Source organism: Canis lupus, chromosome 29 (genome assembly GCF_011100685.1).
Source record: "Canis lupus familiaris isolate Mischka breed German Shepherd chromosome 29, alternate assembly UU_Cfam_GSD_1.0, whole genome shotgun sequence".
Lineage (NCBI taxonomy): Eukaryota > Metazoa > Chordata > Mammalia > Carnivora > Canidae > Canis > Canis lupus.
This window is the reverse complement of record NC_049250.1, coordinates 888,314-904,220: the sequence shown is the minus strand read 5'-3', so window position 1 is coordinate 904,220 and position 15,907 is coordinate 888,314. Positions and strand designations below refer to the sequence as shown.

Here is a 15,907-nt window from a genome sequence, read left to right as displayed (position 1 = left end):
AATCATCTTCTTTCTTATTTCTCTGATTTTATATTATTGCATACTAAGAATGCTGACATCACACCATCAGTATAAATGGTAGAAGATCCAAGAGGATGGTATGGAGGTTGGGAAAACACAGACCTTATGCAGCAGGAGACACTTGCCATTTTAGCCCTCCTTCTACATCATCCTCATACCACTTGGTCTCTTGCTTTGGAAGAAAAAGCACAAAGTTCAGCTAAGTAGACCTGCATCTAAATCCTGTCCACACCATTCCCTAGCTATGAAATTTTGGCCATATTCTCTAGCTTCTCTCTGTCTTTCTCTCTGTGACTCAGTAGTCTTTTTATAAAGTAGAGAAAATGGTCTAAAAATGTTGTGAAGATGAAATACAGTGCTTCATGCAATGTACCAGTGCAATGCCCAGGGCTCAGTAAACTCAGGAATTTCAAAAAGGCACCAGTTGAGCCTGAGAACTGTCCTCTAATGCAGGTTTATAATTCTTTTGATTCCCCTGACACCTGCATTGGACAGAAGCAAAAATCTCTGCCCTCATGTGAAACAGGACTGTGTTCGAAGTAGGGAAACACAAGGCATCCAATGGGATTTGTCCAGTGATTCACAGTCAGCATGTGGGGGTTTGTTGGCCATAGGAATGAGGCATGGATGCCCCAAATGAGGGCCCACAGTATCTGTGAGAGTGTGGTCCCTGCAAGAGCAGATGCATGCTCTGATTCCAAGCAGGAATGTGTGTGCACAGCCAGCTCCATGGATGTATGTCCATGCATGCACTGCCACAAGGTCTTTCCCAATGTCTATTCTTTATGAGGTTTCCAGGGAAATTTCGTGTACTTTCATGAAGATTTAACAAGAAGCAACATAGTTTTTACTATACGCAAATTAAATAGCCTGATCAAAAGTTTCAATACATTTTGATATTTTAATGTGACATTAGGGCTCTGTTACATCCTGGAGAGCTTGAGTCTAAGTCAAGGGCCCTGTGCTCCAAGTTCCTCAGGAGCCGGCAGCTCACAGTGCTCTCCTGGGGTTGGTCTTATCTTCTCTCACTGAACAGAGGCAGCTCATCTATCTCCTTAAATGAATATGAAGATGGCTGGCTGGGCTGTGATACAAGGCATTGTCAGCATTTTTATTCTATATCATTTAGCACCTAGAGAACAAAGCTACTAGATTTTAAGTCAAGACCTCTATAAGCCTAAGAATTCTGCATCACTATTCTTAGTTTAAGCTGGGGGCAGGGAGAATGATAAAGTTCTCCCACAGAGGGAAAAAACAAACCCATTATTCTTTTAAAAGTCAAAGTATCTCAAATCTCCTGATAAGAACATAACACCCCATGCAGATCTCCGTGAGGAAGCCCTTCACTGTGGTGCTCAAAATATTATCTAAGAATGGGTTTTTTTTCTGTGCCAGCAAGCTCTAATTCTTTATATATTACAACCAGATCAGGCAACTCCTCATGGACTGTGATTCTAACAGTGTTTGAAGTTAATCTAAGAAATGATTTAAGCAATACATTTCACAAACCAAGTAAAAAACACAAATAGAACCATACAGAAGCCCTCTGAGAGTCTTCTTTGAATAGTGATTCACTAGGCAACAGGATATAGAACAGCCTGTAAGCAGTGGAAGCTGTCTGAGGCATAAGTGAAAATTCCGAGAACTCTCCTGACTGGTCCTTGAGAGCAGAGTTAGGAGCAGTAAGCTGAAGAAACCCCAGGAAAAGCAGGACACATTTCCACTAGCCATGTAGCGGTTTGGGAACAATCTGTGACAACTCCCAGATGAGTGACTTGTTTTCCTCTTTTTATTCATAGTTTTATAACACTGGCATACACATTAAGGCAGGTCTGGCAGGTGTAGTTCTGGATTTGGTTTCCTTAAAGAGCTTAATCAATGACAGTGAATCTCAACTGTCATTCACTCACTTAGAAACTCAACATCAGCATTGAATTAAGACAAAATTGAGAGAATCTTCCGTTCAAACCAAGAAGGTACAGAACAATACCTAGAAATGCAAAGCCTGTAATGATAGGGGGAAAAGCAGGTTCACTAAAACACTTCACTAACTGTAACCCCTAAACTTCTTATGGTTCTACTTCTAATCTAATGCCTATAAATCCAGCTCAATGTATAATCAAGTTGTATTTCTTCCTCCATAGCCTCCTGCAGCTTATGTTCAGATAAGTGCAATTACATACTCTCAACTGACCAAAGCTTTGAATAATTGTTTAGTCCCAAGCAAAGTGACAATGATAAGATCTCTAGGGACAACGCATGATAGAGTCCAGTTCATCCTCATCAGAGCACCAGAGGACACAGCCATCAGTAAGTGCATCTTTGTTTTTGGCCAACATTCCTTTCTTCAACTTTGTTTATTTTGAGGTGCTCCATGTCTACCTGGCTCAGTGAATCCTAAACTAAGGACACAGACCTGGGCAGTGATCACCATGGTGAAGCTAACACACAATATATGCTAGCCAGAGCCCTGCAGAGACAGCCAGCTTTGGGGAGGCTTCACCTCAGTTTCACTTCTCTGGACATCAGAGTTCCCACTTTTACTAAGTGAGGGATGGGTAGAGGTTGCATGATCTCTGAAGGCCCTACCTACCAGTGTCTTAGAAAAACTCTATTCTGTTTTACTGAAAAGCCACCATACCTGCTGACAGTTCCCTTAGCCAGCTTCAGGACTGAACTCTTAGTGTCGACCCACTGGTTGTCATAATGTACAGAAATCCTTTAGATAGAGAAAGAAGGAAGGTTAAAATATCTATAGCTACCCTCTTTAGACCCAAATATATTTTTGCTCTAAATTCCATCCCTGACCCTCATTCAAAAACCATTACCTCTACTTTTGTTCTATATCTACATCTGTAGTTTAGTCCAGTTATTTGATGCTCAGAGGTAGTTCAGAGTAGGCAAGCAGGCATATTTCACAGAGTCAAATGGAAGCTGGGGACACAGATACTGGTGAGAAAGTAAGAAGCTGCCAACAGGTCATTCTGGATATATTATCACAGTCAGTTTCCAGTAGGCCTTCTCTCAAGGCAAATGATTTAAACAGCATATTGCTGAAGTAGATTCTTCACAGACACAGGCTGGTATGACAGATGGGCATTATTATTCATTTGAGACAACCAAGTAGCAATTCATATTTTTGTGCTTTCTAAACCATCATCTACCTGTCATTTCATCATGGTTTCAGTTCTCTTTGACTGAAAGAAATGAAAACCTGCTTGGCCAACTTAAAGTAAACAGCAATTTATTGAAAAGGTATGGAGTAGTTCACAGAATCTAAGGAAGACATGAAGAACAGGGCTCAGGACCTCTTGGTTAAGAAATCCACATTGCTAATTTTCAACTTAAGTCAGGAAGCCAGTGACGTTTTCCCTGGGATACTTTGTCATAATGAGAATCCCAGACTCCAGATCATTCTTCACACACCTGGAATGTTATCTTTTTTGAACTGATGTTCCCAGTCTGTGCAGTATATATGCAAAGCAAAGGCAATGTCAACACGTGCAAGAGCTATGGCAGATCCTAAACAGGTAAAGCAAATGCCCAACTAAGGCCAGCCTGGACTGTATCTTTCCTGCTTTGCTCATCAGCCATGAAGGCCTTGGCAACATGAGATCCCTCCACAATAGTGGTGTCTGGGCATGGGATGCCCAGTCCTGAAGAAGCTAGGTTCCATATAATCAGGCTGTGGTATTTCTACCCACATGTAAAAATGTATTAGAAGCACAGTTGGCCCCTAATCTATCCAAATCTCTATCAGTGGGGAATGTACTCAAATTGTTCCACTGTACAGAGTGCATTGTTCCCAGACAAACCTCATTAAATGTATAATAGGGGAGTAGTTAGAAAACACCAAGGCCTCTTTGGTGAGTTTAGATGCTGATCTTTACTTAGCCACCCATGCTGATGACCAAAAATTATGCAATATTAAATTTCCCTCAGTGAGATAGACTTTGGCAGAAGATTGTAAAGATAAAAACATAGAGTTTAAGTCCAGAACCCCAAAAATTTATATGGCTGTATTCAGGTCTCTTAATAGCCCTTTCACAGAGCTCTTGCTGGGCTTCTATGAGATCATGTTATATACATTGTCCAGTACAAGCTACACAATGCAGAGTAGCTAGCACTAAAAAAAAGAAAAAAAGAAAAAAGAAAAGAAAAGATTTTAACACACCTTTCCAATTTCCTAAATATCTGCATCAACTTAGAATTTAAATGCTACTTCAGTGAGTATTTCAAGCATGTGCATACGTGGAAGAAAGGGAAAAGGCTGATGGGAACAAAGGCAGAATGGATGACAGAACACACAGAGTCAGCTGGTAACTAAGCGGGAGAGACTGGAGGAAAGGAAGGCTGGGGGCAGACCTGTGGGGACAGGGTGTGGCCAGAGGACATGAGCAGCCTCAGACCCAGATTCCCAGGCAGTGAGTGTGTTCTAGGATACCATAGGTAGCTTTTAAAAAGTAAAATATCTGGCCTTTAAGTATTTAACCTCAACCAACATTCTTTGTAAGTTGTTGGATACTGTGTGGCTCCCAAGCATGATGTGTGTGAGGAACTACCGTCCATTTTCCAGGCCATTCTCTGGTCCCTCCCAAGCACCCTTCTCTCTTACCCCTTTTGCAAGAAGCCACCTAGACAGTTTACAGAACTCAGGGAAATCTGACCCCAAGTCTGGCCCCTCACATCCCAATCGCCCTCATCAGTGATGAATCTGGAACTCCACCTGCAGTCAGTCAGCCTCAACTTCCAGGTGGACGGAAAGCTGTGGCCTCAGGAGTCACTGCTCTTCAGGGTCCACCATGAAGACACATCACTGCAGACCTGGAGCCTAGGGCCTTACAGTGATATGAGAAATACCTTCTTTGATTGTTTAAGCCACTTTGAGGTGCTCTTTCAATGACTTACAACCAAAAGCATCCTAAAAAATCCACCTGGTGAATGCAGCAGAAAGGACTACATCCCAGCTGCCACTAATGAGCTACTGAAAATCTGATTTCCTCATCCACAATACGAGGAAGTCTGCCGTGTTTCTGTGATTCCTACAATCCTTCACCCTTCTAAAGGTCGGTCTTGATGGTTCTTCTATAAAAAATGGGCCCCCTGGGACCAGGGGGAAAGTCAGGGTACAAATTACATACAGTGGGGATTGCAAAAGAACAAACTACATCACTTAGTTAACTGGCTAAAAAAAATTAGCTAACTTGTGGAAGCTTCTAGTCTGATGACTCTTCTCTTTAGTCCCTGAGGTTACTGTTCTTCTTCTTCTATTTTAGTTTCACCCTGAGACCAGGGTTGAGTCATTCTCCTCAGCTCACGTAAAATAAGGTCTTTTTCCTCTGGGGTCTTTGACACAATCATATTTAAATTCTTATTGAAAATATACTTGGTTAAAGACGCTAGCCTCTCCAACTCAGAGGCCCCTGTTGCAACCATGATATTGCTGTCTTTTCTCTGTCTGTGGGTTCTATCTAATACTCTACACCTTTATAACCTCCTGTCTTCTGAGAAAGGACCCTTTTTCCTTCACATCAATAACCCTGACTATAACTACCCTCCTAAAGCCGCAAAGAAGTCTACTTCCTCCATGAGTCCATTCATTCACTCAAAAATATCCCCTGTCTACATCTTCAGGTTAATATGTCAGAGTCACTGTGGAGTATAATAAGTTAAAGAATATGAGGTCTCTGCTCTTAGGGAACTGACAGTATAGCAGGGGGTACACAGGTGCAAATAACTCCAATCTTAGCAGTGTCTGATGATGTCATGGAATGGATCCAAATACAGCTAAAAAAGCTTGGGAAAGGGGCTAAGATTTTCAGTTGGAGGAATTCTGATAATAGCTGCTTGGATAGCATGGGATTTCAGCTCTGTTTTAGAGGATAGATTGAATTTGAACTGATAATGATGGTGAGGTGAGGGCATTGCAGACAAACAGAAAAGGCAAAGGCAAAACAGAATGGCAGGAAAGGTGGGGCACAGTCCGGAAGAGGCACTTAGCACAGTGTGGCCGTGAGGACAGGAAGCAGATTAAAGGAAGCTAGGACACCAGGTTGAGCCCAGGTGCTGGTGTTGGATCCATGGTAAGAAAACATAACTTTAGTAGATGATAGAGAATCAAATTTCATAGTTATCACACTGTTTTTAATTTGGTTTTTAGTCCAGTTCACCATATAGTAGATTGTGAGATCTGTAAGGATTTCTACAGCTGTCTCTCTCTCTCTCTCTCTCTTTTTTTTTTTTTCTCTATAAACTCAGCACTTAGCTTTTTGTCTGGCATACTTTGGGTTCTTATGTTTGTTTAATGAATAGTTGAATTGATCAGATCTGTACTTTTTGAAAAATAATCTAGCAGCTGGGAGAGAAAAGATCACGGTTTCAGTGGGGGAGGTCTGAAGAATCTAGAAGTAGTTAGGAATTCAGAAGGAAAGAGACGAAAAAGAGAACAAAAAAAGAATGGATTAGAAAGCCATTGGATGAGCACGAGGTGTTATACTGTATGTTGTTAAACTGAACTGCAATAAAAAATATATATACCAATAAAAAAGAAAAGAAAAGAAAGCCATTGTGAAGGAAGAACCATCATAAAGGAAGGCCTTGATGGAATGGGAACACTGATGTTGGGAACATTGCAGGAACTTGCTGTTTTATTTTTTCACTACTGTGTCTCCAACACCAAGATTATAGACACTAGGCTGTCAGCATTATTTGAACAAATGAACAAACATATTACATTTCAGATGATGGCAATTCAATCACTCATAAATGTCTGATTTGGTTAGAAATATGGGCCTGGCATTTAGGACAAAGCATTTCAATTTTAGAGTCATCTCCAAAAAAGACAGGTGTTAAAGATGCAGCCTCACCCATCCAGTCAGGAGGAAAGAGTAGAAAAAGGAAGTAGGGAAAGAGTTGGCAGGTTCATGGCTACAGAGAGCAGAGCAATTTCTAGACAGACCCTGACTGAACAGTTTTGTCAAATATTCTCGAAAACTTAATGGAAATGAGGATTAGGTCTTGGCCATGAATTTGACATACTGGACGTCACTGGTGACCTTCAAAAATATAGTTTTAGGGGTACTTTGGTAGCTCAGTAGGTTAAGCATCTGCCTTCAGCTCAGGTCATGATCCCAGAACCCTGAGATAGCCCTTGTGGGGCTCCCTGCTCAGCAAGGAGTCTGTTTCTCCCTCTCCCTGCTCATGCTCTCTCTCTCAAATAAATAAATAAATAAAATCTTAAAAAAAAAAAAAACCCACATATTTTAGTATTGTGGGTATGAAAGACAGGTTTTATTATCCCTGGTCAGATATCACAACACACAGACACAAACTCAAAGCATGCATTTACACTTTCATGTGGAAACAGACACCTTTGTCTCTCTCTTTAGGGAGTGGGGTCAGCCCCAAACACACTCATTTTAAGGCATCAATTAGGGTTTTTTTTTTTTTTTTGCCAAATGGTAGGTGACTACATGGGGATTTTATGGTGGGACATTCAATTTGAATGGTCAGAGAAAGTGGAAGATAAGAGTCAAATAGAAAGAGCTGAGTTTAAAGCACACCCAGCTCCAACACAAAATGTAATTCCACCATTAAGGGTCTGTCTCAGGAACCTTCCCTGAGAACTGGAGGGGCCCAGCCTCCAACCATCCAAAATGGAGTGAGGAATGCCGGACTCGCAGGAATTTGAGCCCATCCAGGGCAAACCCTGGTCTAAACAACACTGAGGTGACAGCAAAGCAGATTGCAATCCCCAGTTTACACTAACATTGGCCCAGGCTTGCTAGAGTCCCTTAGACCAGAAGGACCAGGGTCCCTGGCAGCTCACACCTAACCCCTCCTCTGCGTCCCGATAAGCAGCTTACACAGCCCCTCTTCTGTGCCACAACATTCACTGCAAGCATGACTGGAATTGTCCCCAGTAAAAAAAAAAAAAAAAAAAAAGGACTAAATATTATTAGTAGTCTGGAACATCATCTATATTAAAAATCTAAGCAAGGGGGAAATGAATTCTTTAAAACAAAGAAAAGCCAGAGTTTAGGAAACTCTGATGGATGTCAAAGGCCTCCTCACTCTAACTCTTTGGAGGAGCATTTCCCTCTCGTTTCTGCAAAATACTGCACTTAGGGAAAAAAAAAAGGGGGGGATTAAAAGCCCAAACACGTGTTTTGTGACCTCAAGGCATTTTAGCCCGAGGCAGTAACCCCGAGGCGGCGGAGAGGAATTAGATGTTAGGAGGCCCTGAAGGGAGCAGAAGTGCTCGGCGGGTTTCCCAGTGGACGGTTGGGGCGGCGGCCGTGTGCGGAGCTCGTGGTCCCGCCCGGCACCCGCAGGCCCGCAAGGCCGCCCCAGGGCTCCGCGAGGTCGCGCCGGCGGGGCGGGGCGGGGCGGGGCGGGGCGGGGCGGGGCGAGCGGGCAGCCCGGCTCCCTCCAGCACCGCCTGCAGACCCGAGCCGCGGCGTGGCCTGCGGAGGGGCGCCGGGGGCAGGGCGAGCCAGAGGCCCGGGGGTGAGCGCGCAGGGGAGGCCACGGACGCCGGGCCCGGGGCGCCGCTCCGAGAGGTCCCATAAAAGTGCCGTTTGTTGCGAGCCCGCAGGAAGTGGAGGCAGCTTTGGCACACGTGGCCACGGTGCTAAATTAACTGTTAACACAAATAATCAAAGTGCAAGACCCATCGAGCGGCTGGCGCCAGCGGAGCGCGGGGGGGGGGGGGGGGCGGGCTGCGGGCGGCAGGTGGAGGCGGGGGGGGGGGCGGGAGGCCTGGAGCGGGAGGTCGGACGGGTGGTGGGCGCACTGGTACTACTAGGCAGGGGAGCAGAAGGCGCAGCCCCCTGAGTGCGGGCGTGGAGCCTTACTGGCAGTGAGACTGGTAGCTATGGAGGGAGCAAAAAATGTCAAATCCGAGGGGGGGGGCGGTGCTGGGGGCAGGCCAGGCCTCCGCAAGCCTGCGCTGATGAGGAGGTGCAGAGACCTTCTGAGCAGCTCCCCAGGGAGAGTCCCGGGAAGGAAAGCATCAGAAACCTGCTTTGTGAGTACATGCTTCTTGTTTTCCACCAGTAGAAAGGTCGGAATCTTTTTCTAATTTTTTTTTCACAGGCCACCTCTGCAGCCTTGCTCTGTGAGTTGTGTGCCCAAAACCATCACCTTCAAATTGCAGGTAGAGAAACTAAGCGAGTGCTGCGGAAGTGGACTGACCAGCTGAGGGCTGGGCCTCCTGATCCTCATGCTCCATAAGGGCCCTGGGTGCCAGGTGACATCTACACTGCCAAGAGCTGGGAAGGAATGAAACCCCTTTTGAAGGAGGTAGGAGAGGAGGCCCAAGTCATGGCATGTGTTTTAGGGTGCCCTTGCAATGATCCTGGAATCAGAAAAGGGTCCTTTCTGGAAAGAACTTTTTGAGAAGATTCTTAAACACTGATACCTATTCTTGGGTAAACTATTTTCATCCAGGTGTGTCTCTAAGGATCAAACAAAGAAAAGTTGAATCAGAATTAGCCTAGCAAATAAATTAGAAAAAAAAAAAAAGCAAGAGAAAAATTGGATAGCAACCTTAAGATGCCTCAGTGAGAAAGAACACTGTCCTATTTTTACTACATCAGAATGGTCAGCTTCTAAAGGATGAAATAGAAGATCAAATTGGTAATCTGGCATAATTTAGTTTTTATGAGCATTTAGAAACTGGATTTAACTTTAGTGCATTTATGTCCGGCACATCTGTTTATAAAACTAATGAAAAACAGGAGAATTCCTCTCTTTGGAAAAGGTATAAAAAATATGATGTAGTGATTAAGAAAATTTTAACATGCCACTTTAATTCCTATAAGGTGTCTTCATAAGAAAGGAAGATGGTGGAAATCCATCCTCCATTACTTCCCTGGATATTCAGAGTAACTCTGGGAGACAGGTGTGGTCACCAGTCCCACACCTCGCATCGGGGACCCCAGGCACAGGATCGGGTGCCACCAAGGCTCATCAGCTAGTACCTGGGATTTGAACCCAAGGCTATGTCTGGAGCCTGTGCTCTTTCAACTGTCCCAGAAAGAGATGGTCCAGAGAGGTAAGCAAGAATGTTATATCCCTCTGTATTCATTTGCTTGTCAAATACTTATTGAGCACCTACCATGTGCCAGGTCAGGAGCCAGGATCCAAGGAGGAAAAGCAAACAGATGGGATTCCTACTTCACCAGAGCCAACCAGCAGGCCTCCCTGTGGAGCAGGGAGATGGGCATGAAGTGAAGCTCCTCACAAGTGACTAATTACAGGTTGTGACTTTGTGGAACTCGGTGGAAGCAGAGTGATAAGGTTCTCTCAAATAGAAAAGGACAACGACCTCACTTTCCTCCCAGCACGCCTCATAATGACGATGAGGACACTGCCAGGAATATCAAGAACTCTATGCAGGGTGTGCCGCTGTATGCCAGCCCATGTGCCAAGCACCTTCGCAGACTGTTCACTCCTACCAGTAATCCCACAGTTGAGTCTCTCTTGTTATCCCCATTTTTTGGATGAGGAAACCAAGATCTCAAGAAATTAAGGGCATTCCCCAGGTTTCATAGGGACAGGGCAGAGTCATGTCAGATCTTATACTTTCTTAAAGCTTGCTTCCTTTTCTTTGTGTCCCAGGAGCATGTCTATGTAACATAAAAAAGGATGCCACTCATGCTTTCATTGCAATATTGGGAAAGTGGTGCCACATATAAACACAGGGCATATTGCAGGGCACCCAGCACAGAGTGACCAGACTTGGGGCTAGGGGAGCAGGCCACCTACTCTACAGTGAATCTGCACCTTTCTAAGCATAGACAGAGCCTTTAACTTCTGTAGGCTAATGATGATAATACCAATAACAATGATCACAGCACCCTGCCCTCCACATGGTCACCTCACAAAATCTTTGGAACAACTTGGGTATAAGTACTATTATTCCCTTTCCAGAAAGGAAGAAACTCAGATAGCAAAAGTTTGTGTACCTCACATAGTTTAGACCTGAGAATCAGAACGCAGGTCCTCAGGCCTCCAAAGCCTATGCTCTGGCCACAGTGGTACACAGCAACTCTGCAAAATGAAACAAGGTACAGAAGTTTCTCTTCCAGATCTCTTGTGCAATAATTATAGGGTGAAAAAAGCTACAAATTCAGTTCCTTGTTTTAAAAAAAAAAAATTTAACTAGGCCAGGTAAACAGAATGATATTTGTACTAGCTTGGTCCAACTCTAAAGACTCATAATGGAACATCTGAATTAGGTCAGAAAGGACCAGGTTACCCATTAATTGTGTCCCAGCTTATGGTGCCGGTTGGCTCTGGGCACAAAGGCAGCCTACACAGCCCCTCCTTAGCTGCCCAGAACATACCAGGAGCAGCAGAAATGGGCCACATTCCCAGGCAATCTCCATTGTGCCCACTCCACATGGTACCCAGAGCAGAGGAAAAGGGGTCATGTTATAGCATATGATTGTCAGCCCACTCTGCAGGAAAGGTGAGCCTGTCCCACCCAGGCTTCTTTCCCTTTGTGGCTAGTTCTCCTTATGGGTGACAAGGAGGATCCCACTGAAGTCATCCAAAATATTTACAACCTGAGGCCTGGATCACAAGGAAAGAAATCAGGCAACCCTCCCTCATTGCTGCTATCACATTGACAACCAAAGTTCCAGCAAATTTGGATGGTCAATCCAAGAAGCAGTTCGAGCATGTCCCAAACAGAAAACATGTGATTGGGTAAAATGGCTCTCAGCTCCCAAGGCCTCTCCTCTTCATGGCTTCTGCAGCTCTGTCCCCCTCACCTGCCCAGTGAGAGCTCGGCAGCACCCACCCTGACAGCCCCCCAGTAACAGCCAGCTCTGATAAGAGCCTCTTAGATTCTCTATGTACACAACTGATAAGACTTGCTGGAGTTTTCTCTTTTTACCACTACTCCTAGGAGGAAGAAATCCCTAGAAATGGAATTTTAGAGGCCAGAAATTTACAGAGGCCTATAAAGCAGTTGATCATTCTGCATAATCACAAGACTGTCCCTGTCTAAAAGAGTAAATTTCCAATAAACCAGACTGATGTGGCACTTTGAACTGAGGGTCCCAAGACCTGGGTTGCACACCTGTCAGCTGTATGCACCTAGGCAGACCCCTAGGTCAAGACTGAGACTGCCCCAGTGCCTATGGGGCTTGTGCCTGACACACTACAGGACTTTATGTGGGACTTTCTCAGTTGCTATGCAGATGTAGTGACATGTGCTGAAGGAGGCAGAAAGATTCTTCAAAAATAAGAACAAAAAATATTTTCCCCTCTGAGTGCAGAGGGCATGCTGTTAGACCTTCGCAGATTCCAAGGACAGTTCTCCTAGAATCTCAGAGTATCTCCAAGTAAATGGCCCTTACCACCACTGGATTCATTTAGACTGACTCGCACAGCATGTGTGTTGGAGAGTCACAGCCACCCTTGAGACTGGATTTGGTGAAGAACAAACCAACTGGGACAGCTACAGAGGCAGCTCTGGCCAAGGGAGGAACACCGACCCCAGGCTTCACCTGCTCTCCCACAAAACCCTCAGATGGATGGCACCTCCACCCTCCGCCCTCTATGGCCTTCCTATACATCTGGGCATCCTGTGTCATCTCCTGCAATGAACTTTCCCAGACTAACCATATCTCTTCTCCAGAGTCGTACCGACTACACTCCCATAGTAGCACTTGGTATGAGCTTCTAATATGGAACTTGTCACATGATAGATATTTGCTGCCTTGTCTCCACACTGCCGAAATTTCCTGTGGCAGGAATGGTTTTCTATGCTCACGTGCAGTCTCACACATACAACTGCACAGATCCTGAGGAAAAACAAGCATGCCTTTTATGCCTGCGGTATCACCAAGAAGTGCGAGGTCCTGTACTAGAAATAGCAAAAGGTCTTTCTGAACAAAATCTAAAGGCCAGTAAGAGTTCTATGAGCAAAATCATCTATAGCAAAAGGCCCTCAAAACCAACTTATGTTTGCCATAAAATACGAATGTGTTTTTGTAGAAGGCACCTGAAGGCACGATATTTAAATAACATCTCATCATTCCATTGGATTTAAAAAGCCAGAGACATAATATTTCAGTTTTAAGATCACAAAATTGAGACTGAATTCCTTGAAGGTAAGATCTGTGTCTTATTTATCTTTCTATTCTCCATAGAAACATGGTAGGCACTTATTAAGAATTAAATCAATGAACGAATAACAACTGATAACAAAAGAGGTGAAGAACAGAAACAAGGTAATATTGATAAAAGCATTAAATTAGTAAAGAAAAACTCATTTCAGATTTGTTTTTTAAACTCTTTTTATTAGAGTCAGGCACAGCAAACCTGAACAAAGTTCTATACTCCCCACTCAAGAGAGGTGAAACAGAACTCTGAGGAGTCATAATGCTCTTAACAAGATCATTTAACATATTCTATTGTAGTTCTTTTTATGGGTCACATATCCTTAGCACACAGCATGGCTTTTCCCCTCTAGGCTTCTATTTCTGTTCAAGTGAAAAGTTTGGGGTCAGCTAAATTTGACACCTCTTGTGAAATTCCAGAGGCTCAAACACTAATGGAATTTAAGACAAAAGGATCTTCTTTTTTTTTTTTTTTTTTTTAGAAATATACCCAGGAGGTCATTATGGGCATCTTATTAATAAGACAAAAAGAAACGTGGAAGGGAGTAGAAGGGAAAATAAAAGCAACCAGACAGGGTATTAAGTTCTTACAACAAACATAATTTTGTGGTTGTTAACATTTCCAAACCCCTTAGGTACTTGATTGCAATATTGAAGAAAATATATAATTTTTTTTATTAAAGAAAGTTTTCCAAACTATAAAATGTTTTCATACCAAAACAAAACCAAACAACCCAGTTTAGCAGCTATTTTCTGTTTTAAAAGAGGTATGGAAGCTGTTTCTAGATATAGCTGGGTTCGCTGCCTGTCCTGTTCTGTCTCCAAAGTCTTTTCCAGAACATCCAAGTTTTATCCCAATGTCAAGCTTCCAAGACTTGGTCACTTAGCTACTAAGGATTGCTTTGAAGCTTGTACACTTTGGGAGAAGCGTGGGAGGAAGGAGGGGGAAGAGCAGTAGGAGGGGGTGGACATGGAGACCAAAGCTGGCCCTCCCTGCAGGAGCCTGTGGCAGGACTGAGCCCACTGCAGTCTCCACAGGGGTCAAATGGCATTTCAGCCTCATGCTGGAGCTCTGTTCCTTCCTGTCTAGAAACAGGGTTTTCCATTTTATTCTCCAAAGTAGCCAAAAGTATTGCACATTTGCCGTATCAAGCCCAAGGAAAATAATATTACGAACCAAATAAAATCGGAAAATAAAACAAAATTTTAAAAAGTAAAATAAAGCACTTGGTCACCAAACTTTTGCAATCGCAAAGAAAGATGTCTTTTATATTTCCTGTTCTATATGTATTTTTCATACAGACTCCATTGTCAGCCATGAAGTTACCTTTACCAGGAAACAGATCTGAACATTATAACAAAATCTCCCAGATATTTCAGGCCAGAGCTGTTTAAAAAAAGATGTCTAAAAATTCCGTTGTCGTTGAGAGTTCTCCAATCATAGCCATGGTTTGTATGTTTTTTGTCTTTGTTGGTGTTGGAGAGCATCAGAATTCCACTACTAAAATCACCCAAGCCTCCAGAGAGCTCAGAAAACTAATTCACTTGAAATCAGTGTAATTTATTTCCAGTTTGCTCTACACAATTGACAAGAATCAAATGCATCAAACTTCAGACTTAAATTCCACCTCTGCCACCACTGGTTCCAGGACAACAAACCTACTTCTCTCTACTTGTTGTCTAACTTAAAGGAAAACACAGGGTTTTTTCTGAAGACTGTATATCTTCCAAGAGATTTCAACAAGAGTTGTCATTTGTTTTTGTTTTTTTTAAGTTTTGCACTTTTGTAGATTTGGCAACCACAAACAACCTAATGAACAAAATATAATATTCAAAACCAATGACTTTTTCTCTGACAAATTATTTCTCTCCCTCAAAAAAATCATTATGCAAACTTAGACTTACTGTATCTACAAATAAAATAAGCATACATTCCATTTTGGTGATGGTCTCCTTAACAGGTTGTGTAGGTGTCTCTGGGTTCCACTGTTACAGATTTCACTAGGACTGTTCTGCACACCATCACAGCCAAATAGGAAATGAGTGGTGAAGATTTTAGTCCTAAATGCGTTGATAACAGCAGATGGACATTTCTAGGGCTTTATTGCACATCACACCCTATTGTTGTTACAGTTTTATGTTGTTATTTGTTCTTCTACCTTTTAGTTGGTGGTAGGAAGTGGATGTTGAGAGTGTAGACAAAAAATAGATTTGATGTGTGGAGATTACAATCTGACCTTTGTTCTGGTCAGCCTGCTGCCCTCCGCAGCTTAGGTCATCCCATACCACATATGGAAGTCCAGTTAATGAGAAAAGCAGACATTCTGTGGTGGAGACAGCAAGACTGGGTTTTAATCTCCTAGGGAGAGAAGTGATTTCATTCCGTGGCTCTAGATAGAAGTGAATCAAACCCTATCACTTCTTCATCCCCTCCCTGTACATTTTTGCACCACAGCTATCCTGACTCATCTTTTGCTGTTGTTTTCTATGTAAAACACTGGGTTCCTCTCTGTCCACTACCCTTCTAGCCAGTCCTTGCATGCTAGTCTCACAAGCTGGATCACCTTCTGCTTCCCTCAGGGAAACCTGATTAGGATCTGCAAAACGTTTGCTTTTTCTCTTTCCTATCCTGCTCCACAGTTGCAGTTTCTGGGAACATAGGGAACACCAAAGATAAAACGTAATCAGATTTGCCCCTGTGATGGCAAATCAGGAAACTCCACTTGTCACCTATTGGAAATACTTTCTGT

The 15,907-nt window shown here is 43.4% G+C and overlaps 1 long non-coding RNA gene across 2 annotated transcripts; it reads left to right on the top strand.

Annotated features, from left to right (window-relative positions):
• Positions 1-1,656: 1,656 nt before the first annotated feature.
• LOC111093200 lies at positions 1,657-15,195 on the top strand. Of its 2 annotated transcripts, XR_005380932.1 has the most exons (5): positions 1,657-1,997; positions 2,166-2,331; positions 9,179-9,324; positions 9,846-13,148; positions 14,460-15,195. It is a non-coding gene; the product is annotated as an uncharacterized LOC111093200 (long non-coding RNA). The 2 variants fall into 2 exon arrangements; XR_005380931.1 differs by having other exon boundaries at positions 1,657-2,331.
• Positions 15,196-15,907: the final 712 nt, after the last annotated feature.